A 24,182-nucleotide genomic window follows, 5' to 3' on the forward strand; every position below is an offset into this window, starting at 1 on the left:
GGGGCGGCAATGCAGCTTCACCAGAATGATACAGGCATAGAAGGATTCAATTACGAGGACATCTTAGAATTATAGAATCATCTAACGATTACAGCACAGGGTGAGGCCATTCCGCCCACCGTGTCCATGACAGTCGCCTGGAGTTGGCGTGTATTCCCGTGATAAACACAGAAAATGCTGGAAAATCTCAGCAGGTCTGGCAGCAGCTGTGGAGAGGGAAACATAGAATGGGAAGCCAGGGTCATACTGGCCTGGAAACTGTAACTCTGTTTCTCTCTCCACAGATACTGTCAGACCAGCTGAGTTATCCAATATTGTCTATTTCTGTTTCAGGATTTTATGAAGAATCTCCATAGCGGCCTTGCCTTTGTACTTAACGCTTCTATTGATAAAGACTGGCCCCGTATGTCTTTTGTTCTGTTCGCAGTGGAGGCCAAAAAAACAAAAATAACCCAATTGACCTAATGATCCCAAAAGAAAAGCAAAGGACAAAAAATTGTTTCTTCTGATTTTACTTTAACAACCAAACCCAATTGAAGAGGAATTGAGAAGCGCATTGAATGATGCAATGAGCTTTGGGAGGCAATGATAAGATGGTTTCAGTGGGATGCTGGCCACCGGTTGGCTCGGTGGTCTGGGGGCATGATTCTTGCTTCGGGCTTTCGTTGAAAATCCCCTAGTCGCCACATTCTGGCGCCCGTTCGGGGAGCTGGTTCGGGAACTCGCGCTGCTGGCCTTGCTCTGCATTGCAAGCCAGCTGTTTAACCCACTGTGCTAAACCAGCCCCTACTGCAATGCAATGTAACCCCGATAAACCTTTGATTTATTTGCTAAACTAGAATCTCTCCATCGCCACATCTTACAAAAATCATCGACCCACTTCCGCCTCCTCCTGAGGCAGAGTTCCAAAGTCACCCAAATCTCTGAGAGTGAGAAATTTCCACATCTCCGTCCGGAAAGGGCGACATCCTTGTTTTTCACTGCCCAGTAGTTCTGCTCTCACCCACAAGCAGAGACATCCTTTCCTCGTCCACCTTATCAAGACCATTCAAAATCTGATGGACTTCAATCAGATCAACTGTCGCTCTACACATCTCCACTGGAAACAAGTGCAGTCTGTCTAACCTTTCCTCAATAGAAAACCCGCTCATTCCTGTGACCAATCCGGAACGTCCTTGAACCGTCTCCAATGGATTTACATCTTTCCCTCAATAAGGAGACAAAAACTGCACAGAATTAGCGAAATGTTATTACTCCTGGAATAAAAGGGACAGTAGCAATATGGATATAAATGTGGTTGCAGAAGAAGAAACAGAATGAAATGGTCAGTAGAGACTTTTCGGATTGGAAGATGGTTTTTCGTGTTCCACCTGGGTTCCTATTGGAACATTTGCTTTCCCTGATATATAACAATGTGCTGGATCATGGTGTACAGGGAACAGGTTCAAGTTTGGGGATGTTACAAAACTTGGAAATATTGTGAACTGAGACGAGGACAGTCGAGAACTTCAAACGACAAAAGCTGATTTTCAATGTGGAGATGTGTGAGATGATGCATTTTGGTAGGGAAATGTAAAATACTTAAGGGATAAAGGAGCAGAGGGAACGGGGTGTATATGTGTATAGATCATTGAAGGTAGCAGGACAGGTGGAGAGAGCAGGAAATAAAGCAAATCTTATTCTGGGCTTTATTACCAGTGGAAAAGAGAACAAGAGCAAGGAGGTTATGCTGAATTGGTACAAGGCAGAAGTTAGACATCAGATGGAATATTCTGCACTGTTCTAGGAGCCACAATATAGGAAGGCTGTGAACGCATTGGGGGCGTGCAGAAGAGGTTTACAGGAATGGTTCAATTTCTGACGATAGATTGGAGATTTTGGGAATGTTCCCCATGGACAGAATAAGTCTGAGGGTAGATTCGATCGAGATGTTCAAAATCATGAGGGGGCTAGGCGGAGTAAATAGAGAGAATCAGTTCCCCAAGGTAAATAGAGCAAGAACGAGAGGGCACAGATTTCAGGGGATTTGCAAAGGAAGCAGATGTGATGTTTGATAAGGAAACACTTTTCCACATCGAGTGGTTGGGGTTTGGAATGCACTGACTGGTTGATGTGAAGCATTCAAGAGGGCATTAGGTGATTACATAAATAGAAGCAATGTAGAGGTACGGGGAAAAGGCAGGGAATGGCACTAAGTCATATTGCTTGTTTGGATAGACGGTGCAAACACGATTGTCCAAATGACCTATTTCTGCGTTGTAGCGATTCTCTAATTCTGTGATCGTGTTTCACCAATTCACCGTATAAATCAAGAATAACATTCTTTCCTTTATGTTCAATTCCTCTCGTAATGTAGGAAGAATTCTACTGAACTTCTTACTTACTTGTTGTACTGACAGACTCAGTTTCCGTGATTCATACAGTAGAAAACCGGGATCCCTGGTAATTCTGCAGCCGTTGGGCATGGAAGTAAAGTTCTGTTTATTTTTACTCTACCTGTCAAAGCGAAACCCTGCGCTTTTTACACATTGCTTTGGAGCTGCCAGGTTTCTGTCACTCACTCAACCTCTCTGTATCCGTCTGTAAGCTGCTTCTGTCCTCTTCACAACATACTTCACTCCCTATCTTTGTGTGATTTTCAGAACTTCCCCACACAATGAACTTATCCAGATATAAAATCCATGAACATGCATAACAACTCTGTGAGGCTGACGTGGTTTAACACGCAGCCTTCGGATCGGCATTCAGAAGCGCTATCGTGCGCCACAAGACCTCCTGTCGAAGATTAAATCTTAACACTGACAGATTTCCACATTTACACATTGATTATATTCGGTGAAGTGAAGATCAAAAGAGAATCATGAAAGGAAACAGAATATTCGCCCCATCCTTTCCTTCTTTACTTTCTGTGGATTTACACCGAATGGAAGAGGAACAGGAAAAACAAATAACCGGAGAGCAGAAACACAACATTATCCTGTGGGGTCAATTTATTCTCAAATATCTCACTATATTGAGTGAGTGAGAAATACTTTAGCCTTTAGAGTTCAAAATGAATCCGAATCTGATTGAATACACGAATGATAGAGTTTTATTTCCTTTTGATTTTAATCGGTGAGATGCTACAAACTGTGGACCAGCAGTGACCCACGTACAAGGGAACAGTTCCATCCTTTCTTTTCATCCCTCCTACATTGTTGTCTCCGTTTCTCCTTTCTCTCCCAGATGCTAAAATGGCGGGAATTCCAATTTAATCTCCTAATCATTCGGTGTGTTGACAATTCCAAACGACATTGAACATTCCAAGCGAATGGATTTGTTATTTCCCATTGTTGCTCCCTGTTTTTAGTGTGTTGTATTCTCTCACTGTCTGTTTATGATCATTGTTCCGTCTTACTGTCTGTTCTGATGAAGATCAGCGGCATCTCCCGCCTCGCCGGCTTGAGGCTGCTCCTCGCCAATCATAGAAACATAGACAATAGGTGCAAAAGGAGGCAATTCGGACCTTCGAGCCTGCTCTGCCATTCAGTTGGATCATGGCTGATCATCCAACTCAATAGGCTGATCCCGCCTCCCCTCCCCCAATATTATTTGATCGCCTGCGCCCCACGTGCTTTATCGAATTGTTTCGTGTAAACATACAATGGTTTTGCCTCAACAACTTGTGGGAGCAAATTCCACAGACTGACCACTGTCTGGGTGAAGAAATTTACACTCTTTCCCGTCCAACACGGTCTATCCCATATCCTCAGACTCTAACCCCCTTGTTCTGAACTTCACACCATCCCACCATCCTCCACTGTCTTATCGAAAGCTGCAAGATGATCTTTTCATTACGACTGTGACAAACGTGGTGGTGTTAGGATTCTGTGGTGCAGATTCACATCATCCTTGTTTGGAGCTGCCTGTCAGAAACAGTCTGGAAAGTTGGCTGAACACTTCCCGCTGATGTATATGCCCAGTTTGCAATCTGTCTGAGGAGGGAACAGACTGACTCTGGTCAACAGCTTTCAAAGATTTTATTTGTGTCTGAATGTTTGTTCTGAGAATGTGATGAGTTTTCTTCTGTGACCTTGCTCTGATGGGAAAGGGGAGAGTGATTGGAGCCACCTTTTCGAAGGAAGTTCGGGGCCGCAGTTTCACTTATCTGGGGACATTGATAAACCTACTCCTGATTTCTCGCCTAAAAACTGACTCTGGTGGGATTCGAACCCACAACCTTTGAATGTCTGAACACGACAGCGACTAGAAGTCCAACGCGCTATCCTTTGCGCCACAGAGCCACACCTACAGCCAGCTTCCATCCCCACATGGGGATTTCTGTAGTTGTCCAACAGGCAGTTCAAAAGTTCAGCAATTCGCACAGTGACTACATTTCAAAAGTACTTAATTGTCTGGAAATGTTTTGGGCCGCCCTGTGGTTGTGAAAAGCGCTACAGAAATTCCAGTAGATCTCCGAAAGGACACAGACAGGTTGGTGCAATTGGAGGACATGTAGCAGACAAGGAATGATGTTATTTATTTTTGTACGAAGAACAGAAGTAGACAATATAAAATAAAGTGTCTATTTACAAAAAAAGAGTGCAGGAACAGCGAGAAATGGATGGACATGTGTACAAATCATTGAAGGTGACACGGCAGGTTGTAAGAGTCGTTTATAAGTCAAACAGTGTCATTACTTTATTAATAGCGGCACAGAGTACAAGGTGACAGAGGGGTCATCTCTCCCTTTTCAGCTCCTGACTGCAGAGGCGTTTCTTGTGAAACCTTTTATTGGAAAACATCTTTACCTCGAGGGAGGCGGGAGTTTGGAACTCGCTGCCTGAAAGGGTGGTGGAGCAGAGACCCTCATAATATCTAAGACGTGTTTAGATGGGCACTTGCGATCCCAGGGTACACGAGGCTATGTACCAAGTGCTGGGGAATGGGATGAGAATGGTTCGGTTGTTGTTTTTGACCGGCACAGATCCGATTGGCTGAAGGGCCATTTCTGTGCTGTATGATTCGATGACTTTATGATTGAAATGCAACATGTGTTTGCAGCTGTCCCTGTTTATATCCTGTTGTATTCACAGGAACAAACAGACTGGGCTGGTCGTTGTGCACCTTGAGACTGTTCTGCCCGACATTTAGATTGAGTAAGGGCTTCGTGTATTTTAACTCCAGCTCCCTGACAGGATTTCAGAAACCCTCCACAAACGGCAGTCTTATTGATTAATAAAGATCCCAGAGATGGATAATCAGCGATAATCACAGCCAGAGAGACCTGCAATAACCCTGAGGGCAGGAAAGGCAACTCATTGTCCTTTGGCCCAAAAGCAAAATACTGCAGATGCTGCAAATCTGAAACAAAGACAGAAAATGCTGCAAATATTCAGCTGATCCGGCAGCTTCTGTGGAGAGAGGAACAGGTCGTTGCCACTGAAAGATCAGGATCTGAAATGTTAACTATTTCTCTTGTCACAGAAACCACAGATCCGTCAAATATTTCAGGCATTCCGTTTTGTTCAGCTGAACATCCTCACACTCTGTAGCTGAGATCAATCCCAGCAGAGTGTTACTGCGTTTGACCTGATCTGTGTGATTGACCACTTCCTCCATAGAGTCAGAGTCATCGATTTTTACAGCAGGAAACACGCCCTTCTGCCCAATTTGTCCATGCCGCCATATTTCTATCACTAAGCTCGTCCCACTTGCCCACGTTTGATCTATATCCCTCTGTATCCACCCTGCCCAGATAAATAGCTAACTGTTTTTTAAAGGAAAACATTATACCGCCTCTACCACTGCCTCTGGCTGCCCGTTCCAGAAGCTCACCACCCAATGTGTGAAAATAAATCCCCTCTGGTCTCTTTGGCATCTCTCCCCTCTCACCTTAAACCTATGTCCTCTATTTCTCGGCTCCTCTACCTCTGGGAAAATATGTTGACTATCTGCCTGATCTATGCTCCTCATTATTTTATAGACCTCTATCAGATCCCCTCTATGCCTCCTACGCTCCAGGGCAAAAGTCCCAGCCTATCCAGCCTCTCCTTACACCTCAGAATATCAAGTCCTGGTAGCATCCCCGTAAATCTCTTCTGCACTATTTCTAATTTAGCAATATACTACTTATAATAGGGTGACGAGAATTCAACATATTATTCCATTTGCGCTCTTACCAATGTCGTGTACAACTTCAACAAGACGTCCCAATTCCTTTACTCAATATTCTGACCAATAAAACCTAGCATGCTGAATGGGTTCTTCAACACCCTGTCCCCCTGCGACTCCATCTTCAAGGAGCTCCGAACCTGTCACCCTCGATCTCTTTGTTCTTTAATTCTCCCCAATAATATAACAGCGTAAAATCGGTATTTGTTCCAGAATTGCAGGTTTAATTTGTTCTTCATTTTCCAGTGGATAATTTACAGACATATCAACAAAAGGACTGAATTCAGTCCAATGGTTAAAACTTTCGACGAGAAATCAACTGGATTTTCCCTTTGACTTGAGTCCTGCTCCCACAAGATCTGTTCAGTATTTAAAATAATAATTTGTTTTGAAACCTCTTTTTGCACCGAATGTTGGCACTGAATTCCTCACACTTCTCTCCATTGTCACCTACTCTGCAGGTATTGACTACACCGTCTAATGGAGACATGTTCACAGGGCTGTGAGAGGGGCTTTCTTTCAGGTTTTAGGCCTCTTTTGGTCATTGAACAACAACCGGATATCTGCAGAGGAACTCGGAATACCGAACCTCTCTTCCCAGGATGAACTTAATCAGGGGACAAAATGTTGTTTGAATACAGAATAAAAGGTTTGAGGATTTGGGGTGAGATTCCTCGAGTTTTGGGAAGAGAGCGATGTTGCAGAACAATGTGATAATAGTGGGATACGAGTTTGGGATATTATCCAGTCTGTGCTGGGGGGCTACGGGAAGAAAATTGTCTTGTCTGCCCACCGAAGCTGAATGTTGGGGTTGAGGTGGTGATCAGATTCCGTGCGGAGTGTGAAATCCTTTCACTGAATTTCACGTTTACAGCTCAGGTCCTCGAGGAATCGCTCCTGTATTCCCAGGAGGTGGTGGTCTCATTCTTAAAGCAAAAAATCTACCATCGAGGACGGGTTTCTCAATAAGAATAAACTGGAGGTGGGGGACGTTAGAAACTGCGCAGCACTGATTCACTTTATTCATTGTTGTGCCCTGGAATAAACAAGTCGATTGTAGCTGTCCATTCAAAACACAAATAGAATTCGGAACTTTCTTGCCAGTTATTGACCAACTGCACCCGCTCCAAATAGATTCCCCAAATTACTGAACAAAACAAAATCAAGCACAAATCATATTTTAAGAAACTATGACAGTGTCTCTGAAAACAATATACCAACACCTCATAAAGATTCGATTTGCTGTAACAATTCACTACGAACCGTTTCAATGTCAGCCGTAATTCCTTGCCAGTTCTCAGACAGGCACTGATTGGTTAGAAGTCTCCTTCACTTTTCAAGGTTCGGCTCAATAAAATCAATCACAGTCCCATGATCTGCTTCTCTCCTGGTCTCAGACACACCCACTTTTTACAAATGCGCACTAACTGGTTTTCAGAGGAAGAGTCAGACTGCAGTCATCTCGTTCTCTCTCGATCTCTTTATCTCAGAGCCACCTCACAACCAGGAATGGAACTTCTTACAGAGCCAAGGATGGAATAGTTTGTCGATTCTTCCACTGATTCAGGACCGTCCATCACCAGGAACTATCGGTCCAAAGAGTTGGGATGAGATGGGGCTGAGTTTCACTGTGTATCCAATCAGTCCCCGGAGAAGCACAAAAACAGTGAGTGAGGGAGAGGGAAAGAAACAAACAAACAGATAGGGAGAGAAAATATGTTCCATTTCTGCCACGATCTTTTTACACAGAAATAAATTCAGCTGAATGAAACCAAACCACGTTTCTATTCGCTGCCGTTGCTGCTTATGCTTCCAAACATTGCAGAAAACGTTACTATTTATAGATTGTTGTTTTGATTGTGGGCACCTTATTCATCTTGATAATTCGTCCAAGTTCCAAAAAAATATTAAATATCTGACTGAACTCGATAAGACTTGAAAACGGAAAGTCGGAGTTTTTTTTCCAGTCAACGGCTAGTGGGGGGAGTTGACCAAACATTCCGAATCACAGTCGCTGCGAGCAGGGTTCGAACCTGCGCGGGGATACCCCATTGGATTTCAAGTCCAACGCCTTAACCACTCGGCCATCCCAGCTGCGGGAAATACGCCATTCATTAGCAATTTGGTCGATAGAACACATTCTAAAACCAGCCTGGAATCACTCCGGGGAGATGTTGCATGGCACTGCAGGGAAGATCAAAGGGGCCCCGGGGTTTATGTGAGGAGGGGTTGAATGTTCGTGGAAAATTACCATTTAATTTGGAGAGACGCATTGAGAGACTCTAAAATATCAGCTCCCTAAACGCACAATTCCACTGATTAAATAGTTTGTGTCACAATATGGACTACATTGGAAATATATTAGAAATTCAAATGGAACAGGACCACACTTTCCAGTCTGGAAGAAAATTAAAATTATGAAATGTAGAAATTACAGCACATGGGAAACCTGTGCAGGCCGAACGGTCACAAAACTAAGAGTCTGGTCATCGACTTCAGGAAGCAAAGTACTGTACACACTCCTGTCAGCATCAACGGGGCCGAGATGGAGATGGTTAGCAGTTTCAAATTCCATGGGGTGCACATCACCAAAAATCTGTCCTGGTCCACTCAGTCGACGCTATCACCAAGAAAGCACAACAGCACCTATACTTCCTCAGGAAAGTAAGAAAATTCGGCATGTCCACATTAACCCTTACCAACCTTTACAGATGCACCATAGAAAGCATCCTATCGGGCTGCATCACAGCCTGGTGTGGCAACAGCTCGGCCAAGGACCGTAAGGGACTTCAGAGAGTCGTGAATACCGCCCAGTACATCACACGAACCTTCCTCCCATCCATTGACACCATCTACACATCCCGCTGCCGGGAGAAAGCGAGCAGCATAATCAGGGATCCCTCCCACCCGGCTACCAACTTTTCCAACTTCTTCAATCGGGCAGGAGATACAGAAGTCTGAGAACACGCACGAAAAGACTCAAAAACAGCGTTTTCCCCTCTGTCACCAGACTCCTAAATGATCCTCTTATTGACTGCCCTCATTAATACTACACCCTGTATGCGTCATCCGATGCCAATGCGTATGTAGTTACATTGTATATCTTGTGTTGCCCTATTATGTATTTTCTTGAATTTTGTTTAATTCCCTTTTCTTCCCATGTACGGAATGATCTGTTGAGCTGCTTGCAGAAAAATACTTTTCACTACATCTCGGTACACGTGACAATAAACAAATCCAATCCAATCCAACATGATGACCTGACGACGCAACTAACATGATCACGTGTCTGGATTCCAGCAGTTTTTCCCGGACTGCGGTCAGAGCACAAGCCAGGGGCAGCTGATCAATTATTAGCTCAGTTGGGAGAGCAAGGGACTCTTAATTTCCCGGTCGTAAATTCGAGCCCCCCATTGGGTGCTTCCATATTATTATCTGAAAATATTGACGCTGAATGAACTGTCTTCATAACAGAAACACAAGGTTATGTCGCTGGACTGGGAATCCAGAAGTCTGAACGAATCTTTCGTGACAAGATTTAATAAATCTGGAATTGAAATTTCGTCTCATTAATGGTGCAGAAATATTCTTCTTGATCATATTTCCACAACTGTGAACACATTACACAACAGGGAATGATTTGATACAACCACAGTGAAGATCTGTCACCGGCAGAGTCACAGTTCCACGACAGAGAGAACAGTTACACAGCAGGGAGCTCAGTTACACAGCAGGGAGCTCAGTTACACAGCAGAGAGATCAGTAACACAGCAGAGAGATCAGTTACACAGCAGAGAGCTCAGTTACACAGCAGAAGCTCAGTTACACAGCAGAAAGCTCAGTTACACAGCAGATAGCTCAGTTACACAGCAGGGAGCTCGGTTACACAGCAGAGCTCAGTTACACAGCAGAAAGCTCAGTTACAAAGCAGAGAGCTCAGTTACACAGCAGAGAGCTCAGTTACACAGCAGGGCGCTCAGTTACACAGCAGAGAGCTCAGTTACACAGCAGAGAGCTCAGTTACACAGCAGGGAATACATTTATAAACAGGGCCTCTCTGTGTGCAGCAGAAAACACATTTTCCTAATTAACCAGTTTTTCCACCTCAGTATCTTGCTGGTTTGCACTGCACCTTTTCTGTGTGTCATTGTATCACAGAACATACAGTGCAGAAGGAGGCCATCCGGCCCATCGAGACTGCACCAACACACCCAAGCCCTCACTTCCACCCCATCCCCGCAACCCACCCACCTTTCCTAACCTTTTGGACACGAAGGGACAATTTATCATGGCCAATAAACCTAACCTGCACATCTTTCGACTGTGGGAGGGAAACGGAGCACCCGGATATAACCCACGCAGACACGGGGAGAATAAATAGGTGTGTATGTTCGGATAGTTTCTTCCTGCTTTTCTCTGTGCATTTCTCCGTCTGCTACAGCCGTGCTGATGTTACGTATTAACGTCACTTTTTCCAAACAGTCCCGAACACTATCTGTGATTTACAGATACAGAGCAAATCTCAGTCAGGCGAGTAGCAGAGTTTGATGGGTACGACATGTATTCCACAATCACCTTCTCTGCGCCACATAACCAGCTGCAGTCGGCAGTCGGTGTCTGTGGTCCAGATGTTCTTTTAACAAGAGTTTCACACAAGAACCGCAACACATTTACACAATATCAGGGGATAAGAGGTTTGAGCAGAAGTAGGGCATTCAGCCCATCGAATATGCTCCGTATTTCAATGAGATCATGGCTGATCACATATGATATGACGTGTTATGATCCCATACTGTGGCACGTTGTCACAGTGGCTACCTCACAGCGCCAGCCATCCGGCTTCAATTCCAGCCTTTGGTCACTGACTGTGTGGAGTTTGCGCTGTCTCTCCGTGTCTGTGTGGGTTTCCTCCGGGTGCTGTGATTTCCTCGCACAGTCCAAATGTGTGCGGGGTATATGGAGCGGCCTTGCAGAATTGACCCTGCTGTCAATCATTTGGTCAGTCTGAGGGAAGTCACATCCTGAAGATGTCATACATTGATCCAGTTCTGAAGTAAATTAAGTCGCTTTAGTCCCTGATGACCATCGGCTGCTTTCCTCTTTGAGGGTGAGATCTGACTGGTGGTGATTTAACTTGAGGATCACCATACCTCAGGCGAGGAGCAATATTAGCAATAATAATAATCGCTTATTGTCACAAGTATGCTTCAATGAATTTACTGTGAAAAACCACGAGTTGCCACATTCCGGCGCCTGTTTGAGGAGGCTGGAACGGGAATTGTGAGAAGGCGGGGTTTTCATGATTCAGTTATATTATAACCATGTGATCTGAATCTAATTAATCTGGTTTTCTCTTTGTTCATATTGTCTCACAGTGAGGCAAACCTCACTGATTGGATAGATGAGTGATTGTTCTTCAGTCTTGTCATGGACGGACCCGCTGAATATGGAGGCATATCCTGTGTGGCAGGATTTAACTCCAACTCAATCTATAAGATTGTGGATGATACCACTGTGGTAGGTCATTTGGCAACTAATGACGAATCAGATACAGAAGGTAGATAAATCACTTGGTTGCATAGTGTACCGAAAACAGCCTTTCCCTAAATGTCGGAACGATCAAGGAACTGATCATCAAGTGTTGCACAACACGCACACCCGTCTACAGCAAAGGCTCCGAAGTGGAGGTGGTCGATCGCATTACAATTTTGGGGGTCACCATCACCAACAGTCTGTCCTGGTCCACTCACATTGATGCAACAGTCAAGAAAGCCCAACATCGTCTCTTCCTCCTACGGAAGGAGAAGACATTAGTCATGTCTGCATCGACTTTCACAAACTTCCACAGATGTGCCATAGAGACCATCCTATCCGGCTGCCTCACAACCTGGTAGGGCAACTGCTCGGCCCAAAGTCGAAGGAAACTGCAGTGCGGTGAAGTCAGCCCAAAGCATCACACAAGCTTGCAGCCGCACTGTTTTTCTGCCAACAACTCCCGCTGCCGCAGGGCAGCAGACAGAATTATCAGAGCCCCTCCCACCCAGGTTTTGACTTTTTACAGACTATTGCATCAAGCAGAAGGTACAGAAGTCTGAAGACCCGCACATCCAGACATAGGAACAGCTTCTTCCCCACAACTACTACACTCCCCAACAACTCTCCCTCGGACTGATCTGTTCCCTGTAAGAACACTATTCGCGACACCCTATGCTGCTCTTGCTCCTGGATTTGCTTTGTTTTGCCACTTGTTCCGCACTGTAACCAATCACTGTTTGTCGATGTACCAGTTGTCAAAGCACTCTGTCGATTATTCTTTTTTTGCCTGCTATGTATGTAATGTGTATGTTCCCTTGGTAGCAGAAAAATACTTTTCACTGCACTTCAGTACATGTGACAATAAATCAAATCAAAGTGGTTCCTGTCTCACTGCCCGATCAATTCATCTCAAACAGAACAAGACTGAATTTTGAACTCTCGCTTTTCCAACACAACTCGATGCAAGCTGGCCTGACAACTTGGACTGAATTGTCACGTCAGTTATTGCAGACCCATCTTGGAAAAATGAGTCCCACTTCCGAGCAAACAGCGGATGAAAAATCGACGAAGATGGGATTCGAACGCACGCGTACAGAGCACAATGGATTAGCAGCCCATCGCCTTAAACACTCGGCATCTCAACCCACGAGTGCATGCGTCAAAAAGCCTTAATTCATTTTGCATCCATGAATTGATGGAAAATATCCGCCTCTTTCTCTTCAGCCCGGTGTTCAATGTTGGAAATGCATTTTTCGTCAGTAAAATGTATTTCCATCACATTCAGGGACTTTTGTGAATGGACTGATGTGAAACACTTCAATATTATGTCCAAGATATTTCAACACAGTGAGAAAAGCCCCCGATGAAAGGCTGGAATCAGCCATCATTTGACAGCAAAATCAATCCCTCCCGGCTTCACAGAGGAATCCATCGATCATTTGAACACACACTTCACGATAAACATTGTCTGATCATTGAGTTACGGGTATCTTGTCCTGCCTGGCTTCATTCCCCAGGAAACGGAGATTATATTCTTTCGGCGAGTCTTGAAAGTATACTTGGAGCAGATTAAAGATAAATTATTGTGTCAGGATCAGACTATTCCTGGTAGAAAGGTATGTTTTTCAGCAAGTGCATTAATATTCAGCGGGGCCGTCCGTGACAAGACTGAAGAAAGATCACTCGTCCATCCAATCGGTGAGGTTTGCCTCACCGTGAGACAATATTAACAGAGAGAAAACCAGGTAAATGAGATTCTGATCACACGGTTATAATAGAACTGAATCATGAAAACCCCGCCTTCACACATTTGCCCCTCGCCTGAGGTATGGTGATTCTCAGGTTAAATCACCACCAGTCAGATCTCACCCTCAAAGGGAAAGCAGCCGCTGGTCATCAGGGACTAAAGCGACTTAATTTACTTTAGAACTGGATAAACGTATGTTATATCCGGGATGTGACTTCCCTCAGACTGATCGAATGATTGACAGAAGGGAAATTAACGACCATTGAGGACTTACTGGTACCTGAGGCTTGGTTGGAATGTTGGTTTTAAAGGTTCATCATAAAATCTAGAGATAAATATCCGGGAAAATGGACATGAGGATTATCATTAAATCATTGAAATGCAAAAGCAGGCAATTCGGCCCATCGACTCTACACCGACACTCTGAAAGAGTCCCTATGACCCCACCACATCCCTGAAACGCCACCCAACTTTCTGAGCACTAAGGGGCAATTTAGCATTGAACACGTAGACACGTAGAACCCGCACACATTTGGACTGTGCGAGAAAATCGCAGCACCCGGAGGAACCAGGAGGAAACACAGACACGGAGAGAAAGTGAAAACTCCACAGTCAGTGACGAAAGGCTGGAATTGAACCTGGATGGCTGGCGCTGTGAGGTAGCCACTGTGACAACGTGCCACCAAACGACATCACAACACGTCATATCATATCAGATCAACCATGATCTCATTGAAATAGTCGATGGGCAGAATGACCTACTCCTGCTCCTACGTCTTATACCCTGATCTTGTGTAAATGTGTTCTGGTTCTTGTGTAAAACCCTTGTTAAACCAACAGACACCGAGTGCCCACTGCATCTGGTTATGTGGCGCAGAGAAGGTGATTGGTGAATACATGTCGTACCCATCAAACTCTGACACTCACCTGACTGAGATTTGGTCTGTATCTGTAAATCACAGGTAGTGTTCCCGAGTGGAGGGAACACTCTGCACCTCAGTCTCTGGAACGGTTTATGAGAGCTGATTCCTTCATTATGAGTCAATGTCTGGTACTGTATGTGAGGGTGGGATTCAGTCTCTATCAGACAGTGGTGCTGAATGTCACTGTGGAAATCTTTCCGTATCTATCAATCACAATTACTGTTTGGGAAAAGTGAGATTAATACATAACATCAGCACGGCTATAACAGAGAAACACACACAGAAAAGCAGGAAGAGACTATCAGGACACACACAGTGACACACAGAAAAGGTGCCGAGATGGAGAAACTGGTTATTTAGGAAATGTGTTTTCTGCGGCACACGTAAAGGCCCTGTCTGTAAATGTTTATCCTGCTGTGTAACCGTGCTTTCTGCTGTGTAACTGTGCTCTCTGCTGTGTAACTGTGCTCTCTGCTGTGTAACAGTGGTCTCTGCTGTGTAACTGTGCTCTCTGCTGCGTAACTGTTCTCTCTGCTGTGTAACTGTGCTCCCTGCTGTGTAACTGTTCTCCCTGCTGTGTAACTGTGCTCTCTGCTGTGTAACTGTTCTCTCTGCTGTGTAACTGTTCTCTCGGCTGTGTAACCGTGGTCTCTGCTGTGTAACTGTTCTCTCTGCTGTGCAACCGTGCTCTCTGCTGTGTAACTGTGCTCTCTGCTGTGTAACTGTTCTCTCTGCTGGAACTGTGACTCTGCCGGTGACAGATCTTCTCTGTGGTTGTGTCAAATCATTCCCTGTGGAATGTGTTCCCAGTTGTCGTCTGAAGCAGAACCTTTCTGCGCCATTACTGAGACGAAATTTAGAACATAGAACAGTACAGCACAGAACAGGCCCTTCGGCCCTCGATGTTGTGCCGAACAATGATCACCCCACTTAAACTCACGTAACCCGTATACCCGTAACCCAACAATCCCCCCATTAACCTTACACTACGGGCAATTTAGCATGGCCAATCCACCTAACCCGCACATCTTTGGACTGTGGGAGGAAACCGGAGCACCCGGAGGAAACCCACGCACACACGTGGAAGGACGTGCAGACTCCACACAGACAGTGACCCAGCCGGGAATCGAACCTGGGACCCTGGAGCTGTGAAGCATTGATGCTAACCACCATGCTACCGTGAGCCCTCAATTCCAGATTTATTAAACCTTGTCACTAAGGGTTAGTTCAGACCTCTGGATTCCCAGTCCAGCGACATAACCTTGCATTCTTGTAATGAAACAGTTCATTCAGCATCAATCTTTTCAGATAATAATATGGAAGCGCCCAACGTGGGGCTCGAACCCACGACCCTGGGATTAAGAGTCCCAAGCTCTACCGACTGAGCAAGCCGGGCTGGGGGGGGGGGGGGTCACAATGTCTATTAAATCTCTTCTTGAGCAGAGTAGCAGCGGTACTCATTGCGAGGGTCAGTGGTGACTCGTTGGGCCGAATGTTCTTCCGCGCTGGAGATTCTACGATTCTGTGATACAAGGACGTTGATGCGCTGGAATACTTCTGCCATACTGCCCACTCCTGACACCATGTAGCAATGCTCGTCTCTGAATGACTGGCAACCAATGAGTTGGAATAAAAAATAACTGATTTAACAATTGAGCAGCTCCTCCTTGCTTGTGCTGTGACCGCGATCCGGGGAGAACTGCCGGAGTCCAGACACCTGATCATTTTAGTTGTATCGTCACGTGACCATTCGGCCTGCACAGGTCTCTCTCTGTGCTCTAATTACTCGATTCATCATTTTAATTTTCTTCCAGACTGGGAAGTGTTGTGCTGCTGAATTTCAAAAGAAAAATGAATTTCTAATATATTTCCAATGTAACTGATGTTGTTCCCAAACTATTTAATCAGTGGAATTGTGCGTGTAGAGAACTGAGATCTTCGAGTATCTCAAGTCTTCTCTCCAAATCCAATGGTCATTTTCCACGAAGATTCAACCCCTCCTCACATAAACCCCGGGGCTCCGTTGATCGCTTGAATGCAACAACTTCCTGGAGTGATTCCAGGCTGGTTTTATAATGCTTTGTATCCACTACATTATTAATGAATGACCTACTAAACATAGCTGCGATGACCGAGTGCTTATGGACTTTCCCCAGCAGGTTCGAGCCCTGCTCTCAGCGACTGTGACCGAAGAATTAATCGGAATTTTAGTAAACGGTTTGATACAAATTTCGCTGCTTAGCAAATTCTAACTCCTCAGGAAGAGGATTAATAGTATTTTTGGCACCAGCCCGGCTAGCTCAGTCGGTAGAGCATGGGACTCTTAATCCCAGGGTCGTGGGTTCGAGCCCCACGTTGGGCGCTTCCATATTGTTATCTGTGAATGTTCAGGTGAACGAACTGGACTGGAAATCCCGAGGCCTGAACTAATCTTTCCTGTCAAGATATCTGGAACTTCGTCTCAGTAATGGCGGAGAGAAAGGTTCATCGGCTTCAGACGGATAATATTTCCACAGCCGGGTACACATTTCCACAACAGAGAGAACAGAGACCACAGTTGCACAGCAGGAAATCCATTTAAGTGCCTATCTTTTTCCCGAAATAACCAGTTTGTCCATCTCAGGACCTTGCTCGGCACCTTTTAATGTGTGTCATTGTGTGTGTGCCCTGATAGTCTCTTCCTGCTTCTCTGTGTGTCTTTCTCTGTCCGTTACAGCCGGGCTGATGTTTCCTGTTATTCCCCAGCAAAGGTGAGCTTCACAACATGTGGGTTCTCGTTAAAGAAAACAATGGAGCAGGTGAATAGTTATCTGGCTACCGCAGAGCAGTAATTGCGAACACAGTGGCTTTAAGGAGCAGAGTGGCGCAGCGAAAGCGTGCTGGGTCCATAATCCAGAGGTCGATGGATCGAAACCATCCTCTGCTATTTATATTCTTACTCACACCAAAAGTAATCATGTCGCGATCACCCTGCAGCACATCCGCCTTTTCTTTTCAGTAAATTAGTATCAAAGTCTTGCTTCTAGTGTGATCCGGACATTTGTCCCAGGAATGAAGAAGACAGCATTACAACATTGTGAAGCTCAAAGTAGCAAAATTGGGAAGCTCTTCAATTGACTCTCTGAGGGAAACAGACAACATCTGCTGTGGTGTGTGAGTATTAATGATGCCAATATCATATCTCCACTGACTGGAATGGGTTCTGTTTTATTAACACAGTCATGTCATTTGGTAAAGATAGAACCAGGAGTTTTTCAGTGTTTTCAAATTATTTAACAGCCAGAAGGGGAAATGTTTATGTAATAACTTCCAGGAATACCCCACAGAGGGGTAATAAGGATATGTAACAATATCCAATAATAAACCACAATAGAAACCGAGATCACAGTTTCCCCTCTCGGACGGATGTGAACAATCCAACCAGACTATTTACAACAAGGGAAGATTCCTGCCTCCAGCCACCTCACTTTCTCCAGGCTTTCTTCCTCAGTTCGAAACCCACGAAATCACGCAAACGGTTCTGATCAAATTATTATTGCGATGGCCTGGAATCGAACACGCATCAACTGCTTGGAAGGCAGCGATGCTCACAAGTATTCCCCCATCACTTACTGTCAAATGTTACGTCCTTTTGATGCTTTGCATTAGTTTGATAAATTGTTACGTAAAAAAACTTTTTTTCTATGTTTATGTTATTTCACTCCAATTAAAAATGTTCCTGAATGAAAGTGTCCGTGTCGGACGGCTCCGGTTCAGCCAGGAGATGGCACCAGTCCACAATAAATGTATTTATTTCTGATGTTCTGTGTGTCAATACGTAAGTCTCTTGCTTTGGCCTGAGACCTTCACCTTGTCCTTATGTCCTGATGCTGCCGTTTACACCCTGTTTAAATAATGATAAAATCTCTCCAGTGCAGAAGGAGACCATTCGGCCCATCCAGTCTGCACTGACCCTCGGAAAGCGCACCCCAACTCGGCGCAATCCCCTCCGATCCGTTTGGATACATCAGGTCACAGTCTCCTCTGGAGGCGAGGGTTCGAAACCCACTCCTGACATTGACATTGATTCTCAGCTGTGAAAAAATGTGAGAGGTCCCGGGTTCAAAAATCCGGAGGAGCCCGGATGGTGTAATTGACTGAAATCGGGAGGAAGGTGGCGCTCCAGTGAAGGTATTGCAGCGAATATTTCAGTGCAGAACACGTGAAGAAATGAAAGCGATATTTTAAGACCGTTTCACCATGGTGTGGAACTGATATATCAAATAAAAAACCGCACCCAGTGCTTGTGCACCCAGGAAACTGGCCTAATGGAATGGTTGTGTGTAAGCCCGATAAACCTTTGATTTATTTGCTGAACAAGAATTTCCCCGTCTCCCCCTTAAAAATCATCAATGTCCCATTTCCACCGCCTTCTGAGGCAGAGTTCCAAAGACGCACAACTCTCTGACAGTGAGAAATTTCCTCATCTCCGTCCGAAAAGGGCAACATCCTTGTTTTTAACTGACCAGTAGTTCTGGTCTCACCCATGGGCAGCAAGGCGGGAATCGAACCTGGGGCCGTGAAGCAACTGTGCTAACCACTGTGTTACCGTGCTGCCCAAACAGTTGGTTCAATATTCTCAGATAATAATATGGAAACGCCCAACGTGCGGCTCGAACCCTCGACCCTGGGATGTGGAGTCCCATGCTCTACCGACTGAACTGGCCGAATCCCCTGATACTTAATGAAACTGCTGAAAAATATAAACTGAGCGGGTAAATCTGATATAGCCGGGAAAAATTGCCAGCATTTCGGTTTTGAACGGAGTCATTTCCAAAAAGAGAGAAATTCCTGGAACACAGTGAGCCTGACGTGATTTGAACACGCAACCTTCTGATCTGGAGTCAGACGCGCTACCGTTGCGCCACAAGCCCAACTGCTGAGCAGTAAGTGTTTCTCCTCATAGATTCATGTTTTATTTACACCCAACTGTGCGAAAGAAACGCAAAGTCGTTAGATTGAAGGATATTAAAGGGCCATGCAGTAAAGGTGATGTACAATAATCCATTGTGCTCTGCACACGTGGCTTCAAATCCCATCCTCGTCTGTAACGTGTCTGTTGTGTCTTTCGTCCACATCATGAGGCTGGTGAAAAAGCTGTGACTTTTAGCTGTTGTTTGACGGCTTGTGGGTGAATAGTGGAACACTGTCCATATTGAAACCACGTTAAAAATGATGAGAAAGTTACTTATTTCACTCCCCTCCCCTCCCTCATTGGGCATAAATTCTGAGTGAGAAACTGTTTTTCTTTCTCAGTTTGAAACTAACGAAGGAGCGCAAAAGTTTCTAATTTGTTATTGCGATGGACGGGAATCGAACCCGGGTCAACTGCTTGGAAGGCAGCTATGCTCACCACTATACCACCATCGCCCGCTGATTCAGTTTGTGTCCTTTTGGTTCTTTAGATTAGTTTTATAAACTCTTCCGTAACAAATACTTACATTGCGTACGTTATTTCAGTCCAATTTAAAACGCTTCTGAATGAAAGTGTCCGTGTCGAACGGCTCCCGTTCCGCCAGCAGATGGCACCAGTCCACAATAAATCTATTTATCTAATTATTTCTCATGTTCTATGTGTCATTGACACTTACTCTGGCCTGCGACCTTAACTTGTCCTTCTGTCCTGATGCTGCCATTTTCACCCTGTTTAAATAATCATAGAATGCCTCCAGTGCAGAAAGTGGCCATTCGGCCCATCGAGTCGGTACCGACCCTCGGAAAGAGCATCCGATTCCGTCCTAATCGCCCCTAACCTTTCGAATTCTTCAGGATCGCCGACTGAAGGTCGCAGTCTCCTCTGGAGGTCAGGGATCGAATCCCACTCCTGACATTGACTTTTCCTCCGCGGGGCACCATCCAAACCTGGAACCCTCCCTAACAGCACTGTGTGTGTACATACACCATATGGACTTGCAGCGGTTCCAGAATCAACCCACCGCCCATTCTCACGGACAATTAATGATAGATTGTAAATGTTTGGCCGAATCAGCGACAGCCACAGCCAGAGAGATCTGCAATAACCCTGAGGGCAGGAGGGCCCAAAAACAAAATTCTCTGGATGCTGCAAATTTGAAACAAAGACAGAAAATGTTGGAAATATTCAGTTGATCCGGCAGCTACTGTGGAGAGAGAAACAAGTCATTGCAATGGAAGGTCAGGATGTGAAATGTTAACTATTTCTCTTTTCACAGACACTACTGATCAGTAAAGTATTTCCAGCATTCCGTTGTGATTAGCTGAACATCCTCACACTCTGCAGCTTAGACCATTGAAGTGTCTGTTCCCTAAAGAAAAATATGGATTAAAATCCCAGCCGAGCCTTATTCCGTTTGACCATCTGTGCGATTGACAACTTCCATAACGGGGAAATGTGTTGGATTTCTAGTCGAAAAGTATGCCTTTTGCAGGTTTCAATTCAGTAGAATATCTACAGAGATTGTAACGCAAGGACTAATTTCAGCTGCCATCATCCAGTTGTTAAATCTTTCCACTAGAAATCCATTGGATTTTCCCCTTTGACTTCAATCCTGCTCTCAGAGGATCTGTTCAGTATTTTCAAAAAAATTTATTTTGAATCCTCTATGTCCAGAGAATTGTGACACTGAAATTGCTCAAAATTCTCTCCATTGTTGTCTACTCTGCAGGTACTGAATGCACTGTCTATTGGAGACATGCTCACAGGCCTGAAACCCTTTCAGGTTTGAGGCCTCTTTTGGTCCATCAACAGCAACTGGATGTCTGCAGAGAAACACTTAATGTCAAGCCCCTCTTCCCAGGATGGACATAATCAGGGACAAGATGTCGTTTGAAGAGAGAATCAAAGGTCTGAAGATTTGGTCGGAGATTCCTGGAGTTTTGTGAAGAGAACAAGGTGGGGGAGCAATGTGACAATAGCAGGATACGAGTTTGGGATATTATCCAGTCGGTGGTGGGGGGCTGCGGGAAGGAAGTTGTCTTGTCTGCCCACCCAAGCTGAATGTTAGGATTGAGGTGGTGATCAGATTCCGAGAGGAAGGTGAAATCCTTTCACTGAGTTTCAAGCTTACAGTGAGGTTGAGTGTCTTGAGTTACAGGAAGATGTAGGCGAGATGGTCAAATGGGCAGAAAAGTGGTTGATGGATTTTAACGCTGCAAATGAGATGTGAACCATTTGTTAGGGCATTTTCGCAGTAACTTCATTCCAGAGCTAATATAAGCCTATTTGTGACAATAAAGAATATTATATTATTATAGGATTAATGTGAATGGCCTGACACTGGGAAGTCCTGAGGAAAAAAGGGACATTGGAGTGCTTGTCCATAGATCTCTGAAGGCTGAAGGTCAGGTTAATAGGGTGCTGGAAAAGGCAGCTAAGATATTTGTCTTTATCAATCGGGGCATGAATTACAAAAGCAGACATGTCATGTTGGAGTTGTATAGAATGTTGGTGAGGCCATAGCTGGAGTACCGTGTGCAATTCTGGTCACCATATAACAGGAAATATGTGACTGAACTGAATGGGGTGCGGAGGTGAATCAGCAGGATGTTGCTTGCTTGCTTTTGAGATATGAAGAGAGGTTCGTTTTTCTTCTCTCCCAGGAACAGAGATGACTGAGGGGTGATCTGATCGAGGTGCACAAGATTATGATAGGTATAGACAGGGCGGATAGGGAGCACCTGTTACCCTCACGAGAAGGGTCTGTCACGAGGGGACATTGCATTATTCTGTGATTCTGTTTCTGATCAGATCTTGGAGGTGTTGCTGCCGTATTCCCAGGCGGCGGTGGTCTAATTCTTAGAGCAAAAATTTCAATTGAGGACGGGGTTCTCAATAAGAACAAACCGGAGGTGTGGATGTTCGAATCTGCTGAGCACTGATTCACTTTTATTCATTGTTGTGTCTCAGAATAAACACGTGGATTGTAGCTGTCCATTAAAAACAAAAATAGAGTTCGGAAGTTTCTGGCCAGTAAGTTCACAATGTCCACCATACATCTCTCATCATCCTCAGCTGCAACACATCTGGTCCACATTTCCTCAGCAGAGAGCACAGTTTGACAGCAGAGAACACAGTCCCACAGCAGAGAGCACATTTCCACAGGAGAGATCGCAGTTTCCCAGCGGAGTGCCCAGTTCACAGCAGAGATCATATTCCACAGCAGAGAGCAGTTACACAGTAGAGATCTCGGTTCCACGGTAGAAATCACAGTTCAGCGGGAGAGAATATACTTAAATATCGGAAAGCAGTTTAATTAACATCAGGGAAAACCTTTCAATAACAGAGCGAAGATGCAGAGAACACAGTTACACAAGAGGAAAGAGGCTAGATTTTAGGAAGGATCACTTTCTATATATGATCAGTCAGTCGATTCTCCTTTGGGTGTGTGTTACCCTGTGTAAGGTGACAGTGTCCTGCTGCTGTGTGTGTTCCATTGTTGGTAAGTGACAGAGTGGAATTGTGCCGCCAGGGTGCGCTGTCGAGCACATGTGCTCCTGATGAACAACACTGCGAAAGTGAAGAATTGTGTCGCTACAGCACAATAATAAGGAGCAGAGTGGCGCAGCGGAAGCGTGCTGGGCCCATAACCCAGAGGTCGATGGATCGAAACCATTCTCTGCTAGTTACTTTTCTTAATATCCGGTACAGTAAAACGAAACACTTTCCGTTAAAGTAAAAAGAAATATTCAGCTGCTCGCCACAAGTCTGTCTGATCTGACATTTCTTTACAGGACACGTTTCTTTTTAAACTCGGCTTCCCCCTTCCAGCAAACACTTAATATGTGCAATCAATGTCTGAAATGGCATTTACTCACACATGGACACACGCTGTAAATATTGCAAACACCCACAATCTCAGGCTTTCCGTGATTGCACAATGTTCAGCACCATTCACAACTCCTCTGTTAATGAAACAGTCCATGTACAAATGCAGCAATCCTGGACATTATCCAGGCTTGGCCTGAAATTTCCAAGAAAAGAGCATTCCCGTACCAGCCTCCCCGAACAGGCGCCGGAATGTGGCGACTAGGGGCTTTTCACAGTAACTTATTTTGGAGCCTACTTGCGACAATAAGCGATTTTCATATTTCATAATAAGTGAGAATCGAACCATCACCCCTTGACATTCACCACAATTACCATCACTGAAACCCTACTCCCAACATCTTACTGATTGCCATTGGCCAGGAACTGAACTGTTCATATAAATACTGTAGCTGCAAGGCAGGTCAAAGACTCGGACTCCTGTGGCCAGTCACTCACTCCCTGGCTCCCCAAACCCTGTCGACACGGCATAAATCAGGAATGTAATGGAATAATTTCCATTTCCTTTATTAGTTGCAATTTCAACAACACTGAATAAGTTTGACACCATGTAGGACAAGGTAGCCCGCTTGATCGGCATCCCATCTGTAAACCCTCACTCGCTCCACCACTGATGCAGATTGGCAGCGTGTAAACCAGCTACAGGATTCACTGCAGGAAGTCACCAAGGCTTCTTTGGCAACACCTTCCAAACCCACATCCACCACCATCTAGAGAGGGACAAGGGCGGCTGACACATAGCGACACCACGACCTGGAGGCTCTCCTCCAGCCACTCACCATCCTGTTTTGGAAATATATCACTGTTACTTCACTGTAGCTGGATAAATTATTGATCTGATGCAATGTAAGTGTCTCTGTGTATATCTGTGTGTGTGCACATATGTGTTTCTATATATGTATGTGTATTTGAGAATATGTGTGAAAGTTTATGTGCCTGTGTGTATATACCTGTGTGCGGCTGTGGACAACTGTGTGAGTAT

The 24,182-nt window shown here is 44.9% G+C and overlaps 7 non-coding genes across 7 annotated transcripts; 2 read left to right on the plus strand and 5 right to left on the minus strand.

Annotated features, from left to right (window-relative positions):
* Nucleotides 1-4,191: 4,191 nt before the first annotated feature.
* trnar-ucu lies at nt 4,192-4,283 on the minus strand. The gene is given in 2 exon segments: nt 4,192-4,227; nt 4,247-4,283. It is a non-coding gene; the product is annotated as a tRNA-Arg (tRNA).
* A 3,882-nt stretch (nt 4,284-8,165) lies between these two features.
* Nucleotides 8,166-8,247, minus strand: trnas-uga. Its single transcript has one exon. It is a non-coding gene; the product is annotated as a tRNA-Ser (tRNA).
* Nucleotides 8,248-15,681: 7,434 nt separating this feature from the next.
* On the minus strand, nt 15,682-15,754 carry trnak-cuu. The gene has a single exon. It is a non-coding gene; the product is annotated as a tRNA-Lys (tRNA).
* An 893-nt stretch (nt 15,755-16,647) lies between these two features.
* On the plus strand, nt 16,648-16,720 carry trnak-cuu. Its single transcript has one exon. It is a non-coding gene; the product is annotated as a tRNA-Lys (tRNA).
* Nucleotides 16,721-19,199: 2,479 nt separating this feature from the next.
* On the minus strand, nt 19,200-19,271 carry trnaw-cca. The gene has a single exon. It is a non-coding gene; the product is annotated as a tRNA-Trp (tRNA).
* A 424-nt stretch (nt 19,272-19,695) lies between these two features.
* On the minus strand, nt 19,696-19,767 carry trnag-ucc. Its single transcript has one exon. It is a non-coding gene; the product is annotated as a tRNA-Gly (tRNA).
* A 3,158-nt stretch (nt 19,768-22,925) lies between these two features.
* trnam-cau lies at nt 22,926-22,997 on the plus strand. The gene has a single exon. It is a non-coding gene; the product is annotated as a tRNA-Met (tRNA).
* The last annotated feature ends 1,185 nt before the right edge of the window (nt 22,998-24,182 follow it).

The sequence above is a fragment of the Scyliorhinus canicula genome, chromosome 31 (genome assembly GCF_902713615.1).
Source record: "Scyliorhinus canicula chromosome 31, sScyCan1.1, whole genome shotgun sequence".
NCBI classification, from domain to species: domain Eukaryota; kingdom Metazoa; phylum Chordata; class Chondrichthyes; order Carcharhiniformes; family Scyliorhinidae; genus Scyliorhinus; species Scyliorhinus canicula.